Source organism: Apteryx rowi, unplaced genomic scaffold (assembly GCF_003343035.1).
Source record: "Apteryx rowi isolate R43461 unplaced genomic scaffold, aptRow1 scaffold_72, whole genome shotgun sequence".
NCBI lineage: Eukaryota > Metazoa > Chordata > Aves > Apterygiformes > Apterygidae > Apteryx > Apteryx rowi.
Window position 1 is genome coordinate 479,257 of NW_020451005.1, and position 5,003 is coordinate 484,259.

A 5,003-nucleotide genomic window follows, 5' to 3' on the forward strand; every position below is an offset into this window, starting at 1 on the left:
TCACTGGCAGGATTGAGGAGAAGATGACCTGGGCTCCCAGACCCTTGAGCATCATCCCCAGAGCTCTGAAATCTTGCTTGATGGTCTCCAGTTTGCCCTTGGTTTTGATGCATCTGAGCAAAATAAAAGCACTAAAGAGGAGTAGTTCACTTTGGTACTATGGTAAAATGATTTTTTCTCCTGCTATTTAAGATATGGAGGAAGTAAAAGAGAAATCTTACATTTCCTGTCATTATCAATGAGGATAAGAAGTGCTGGTAATACTCTTTCCATAGAGCAAATAAGTCAGATTTGCCTTTCTAACATTCTTTCTATTTGAATGTTGAATTGCCCTTTGTACTGTTTAGCCACTTAGGGGAGATGCTGTGTTTGTGACTGCAAAAGTTTTGAACACCTCTATTTCTGTTTAGTTCATGAAACTATTAACATCAGGGAGAGCAGAAATATGATCTCATGACATTATTTATATGAACTGAGACAGAAAGGTCATATTCTAACTGTGCTGATTTTGGTCTTCTCTCTGAACACTGATGAATAAATAAGAAGACTTGAACAGTGCACGTTAGTGACAATGGTTGAGCAGACAGCTAACTCCAAACAAGAATCTCTGAGCTGAAAGCAGAGTTGCCTGTACTGACTGGACAAAAGGTTGCAATTCTCTGGGCTTTTGTAGTACCACTAACAAAGTTTGTCTTCTGCAGGTGTTAGTTAATTCTCAAAACAGTCTCTGAGAGCCTTTCCTGTATTATGAGCCCTCAGTCCCATTGCAAAGGTGAAGAAATCCGCAGAATATAATTTGACTAAGATCATAATGTCAATCAGTGACAAGAACAGGGAGCTCTTGTTATACCCTGTGCCTTGTTCTAACCTGTGTTTCAGTCTTCTAGAGTAGATTGGCAGAGCAAGGCTTGGGCAAGCATATCAGCTGGCAGAGAATAAAGGGGCTAGGACTGGAACACAGGGATTGTGACAGGTGTGAGGAATCTTGAATAGCAGAGTCAGGGTAGAAGGTACCAGAAGGATTGACATGGCAACACCTTTAACATCTGCTACTTGCCTTTTAAATTTTTCTCAGGAGCAATTTTACCATGACAAATCAGAATTCTCAGTGGTACTTTAAATCTCCTTTCAGGATTCTACCCCCCCAAGATATTTTTCTTCTGCCTTGCTATTTTGTTCTTTATGGTATTTGCAATATCTCCTAATTTACTTTCTTTAGGGAACTTTATTTGTTATGCTGTTTTACTTCTCAGACAGCTCTCTAGAGTATGTCAAGTTTATGCTTCCTATAATTAGTCAAATATTGAAGTGTAGATATAACTCTTGAATTTCTTGTACATCTCCTCAGCTCGATAAATGGAAGTTTTATCAATATTCTTTACTTATTTTCCATCCATTGACTTTCAAATGGCAAAACAGTGCAGGCAAATCCCTAATGAATCTGGCCATTAATCTTTGTCTTTCTTTCCCTCATCTGGGTTTTTGTTTTCTGGCAACTTCACACATAGTACCATGCACAAGTGAATTGAAACCCCCAAAGATTCCATTAAATAATTTGCCAGAATTCCAATATTCCATTTCCTATTTCCCCACTGATTTTTAATAGTATGCTTAAAACAACGATTTGGTAAAATTTATGAGCTGTGATGTTTCTAGATCATAGCTCACTTACCTCCTGCATAAGAAATGGTTTTGTTCCATTACTTTGCCAGTAATTGTAGTTAGATTTACTGATGATAATCACAAAGGTTTCTTTATGTTTGTAAAGATGGCATCATATTTGTCTTTTTTCTCCTATAGTTTGGCATCTCTCAAGGCATGCATGTCTTGAAAAAGAAATATCTCTCTCCTGTGTTCAGAAGTTCTCAGGTATATATGGTCATATTTAAAGTTCCTTCTTACGTACAGTCAATGCATGGCATTACGTATCTCCACCAGTTGATAACTTGCCAGTTCTCTGTTCTCAACTTCCCTTGCAAAAGACATTTTTATTAAGCAGTAGAGTATCTCAACCATTTGATGTGCCTCATTAATTTCAGGAGCCTCCTCGTTTATTAAAAGTCCTTCTTTCTCCCCAGTATTATTCTTTTCATGTTTTGTTATAACCCATCCAATTTTCTGTAACTGATCTGACTGCACTAATTCATTCTGCATTTTGGCTGCCCTTCTCTTTGCCGCGGTAGCACACTCAGTATATTTGTATTCTGTTGCCTCCATTACTCCGTCTTTTACTCTTAGATTCATGATTAACTGATAATATCCCGACTTGTAAAGAAATGTTCACAAAACATCCCATTCCATTTTTGTCAAACTTAAATGAGGAATTACAGAAATTAAAATTTTCACAAGTCAGAGGGAGTTGGTAATTTCAAATGGCTGGCATTCTGAGTAGAGGTTACTTTACTCAATTTGAATAGAGGTTAGTAATGTCAGTATTTTGTGCTTAAAACTCAAATGAAATAGAAAGATACTAATGATTGATGACTCTGATTGCAGCACAGCTAGTCTATTAATCATGGATCTGTATTGTATTTCCTTGAAATGGATTCCAATATACTTGCCATTTATAATTATAATTTGCCACTTTCTGCACCAGGTGTTAAAGTAGGTAAGCTCTATAATGCCTGATACTGAAAAGCTTTAATATCACTATATACTATTGTGATATAGATGGTATTAAAGGAGCAGATGGACAGCTATTCTACTAGAAGTGCTCATCCCAGGGGAGGACAAAAGGTTAAAAATCTATCATATTTGTTTCATATGTTTTATAATTTAGGAGAGCAGTTTACACTCCACCTGGGGTTTAATAGGCACTCTTCTGACCAAGGCTCCCTGCCTTGGGAGAATTAGTTTTTCTTTTGGATGAACTCTGCCGTGCTCGCTTTTGGAGCTGGGAACAACTGGACCCCAGCTGATACTAAAACCTGAAAGGAGTTGTGGGTTGGCTTCTACTTTATTGACAGAACAACTGTTTATCATCAGACGCCTATTGCCAAGCCTCTCTCAAATGAACCCTGGTGAATCTGGCCTCTGGTATTCTCTATTCTATTCCTTCCGTGTTTTCCTTCCTTCTTCCTTCTCTCCCTTTCTCTCCTTCATCTCCTTCTCCTTCATTTTTTTTATCTGTTTGCTACAAGCAATAGTGTTATGGTCAGGCAAATGAGAACTGTATGTTTCTCTAGCTGCAGGAAGAATGTAGTGAATGGCTGGAGGATCTTAGTTTGCTTGTGCTGTTCAAGGTAGTTTTCAAACTGAACATGTCATTACCGTTTCACAGTGATACTGCCTGTCCAGACTGCTATCAGTCAGTGCCAAGGTAAGAGAAGTCAAGACTGTGTGCTGGTAGGAGAGGTGTGACCGTTTTTACATGTTACAATTTTAAATTTGCAGTTTCTATGCAAGTGTCACATAAAACTTGGCAGGGAGGGACGAAACCACTGCAAAACTGAAGGGTGAGGAACTATCCCAAGCATATGAGTCAACAACAGCTCCAGAAAGCCTCTCCCAGAAAGCTGGTGTGGCTGGGGAACTGAGTTTCAGAATGAGCACATTAGTAGACCAGCTTATTGAAATACATAGAAAAGCAAGTTTCTCATGAAGATCTTTGATGTAACGTTGATGTTTGTCAAGGGTAGGCACTTAGAGTACATTATGAACCACTCTGCTAGATTTGTTTTAACATGTCTCCCTTGTTGCTTTCTGAGAGGATTGTGCTCAATGGAGAAGGACTCAGATTTATAGTTTAGAAAACTGTGATGACATTGTAGCAACTTGAAAAGGTTGATACTTTTTTTTTTGTTTTTCCAAAGAATGAGTTGTTTTCATGTTTGAAGAGTGAAGTACATTACATACAAATTAGCAGAATAGATGAAAAATGAGTCTCTTCATACTTCAGCCATATAAACATGCTCAAGCTTAAGATTCCTTTTGTTTCATTTTACAAAACTTCTGATTAAGTGGAATATTGTCAGCACCAATTTATGATTTTGAAGGAATGTGTCTTAGCGTCCCTGCCCTGTAAACTGTCAGTTTACTTTTTCTTTATTGTGTTTAGCAATTTCCATGCAAAAGGAGGTAGGCAGATGAAAATAAATATCCCAGGACTGGGGATTTGATTGCACATTAAGTACCTGCTGGAGATCTGCAAGTCTGTTGTGTGCAGCATTTAGCTGTTTTCAGAGGATAAAGGAACATGAGGTATGGGAATATGAGAGATTTTACCTCAGGGAATCCATTCTAAACAACTTCAATTTATATCCCCTAGCATTTCTACAGAAAAGGGCACAAGATGTCAAAGACTGCTTAACTCTGAAAAGGCTTGTGTTGCTGTCCTCTTACACTATTATGTACTGATGTGCAGGAGGCTAGAAGGAGGGGGCTGGAGTGCAAAGCAGATTGAGCTCATCTAACTATGGGCATTCAAGTTTGGGAGATACCTGTCAGTTCCTAAACTTCTAACCTGGCCACCAAAGTTGATGCAAAAGATGTAAATACTTTGCTTTGTGGAAGCTTCTACCATGACCTGTCTTCATTCTTATCCATCAACCATAAAAATATTAATTGAATATTGAATATTTTCCCTGTAGAAAAGCCCAATAAATTTGAATAAAGATGAAAGCAATATGCTTCTACAGTTATTCCAGTTCTCATTTTGATAATAAGATTGTTATTGTTTAAAACAAAGGTACAGTTTTCTATTATATTTTATATACATATTCATTAAAAATCCAACTGGCAATTTCTTTACATTATAATGTATAAAACAGTTATATAAGTAGTAGCCTGGCTTAATAGAACTGTTCTTTGAATTTGTATGAACAGTTTTATTATTTAAAGTGTGTTCATGCAGATTTTAGTCTCTCAGTCAAACTAATTTAGTTTAATCCAGTTACTAACTGATGTATTCTATAATTCAATCTTCTTTTCATATCTTTGCTCTACAAGTGAAAGGGAAGCCATCATCTTAGATAGGCTTCTAAAGTTGGCCTTGACTGTTATAC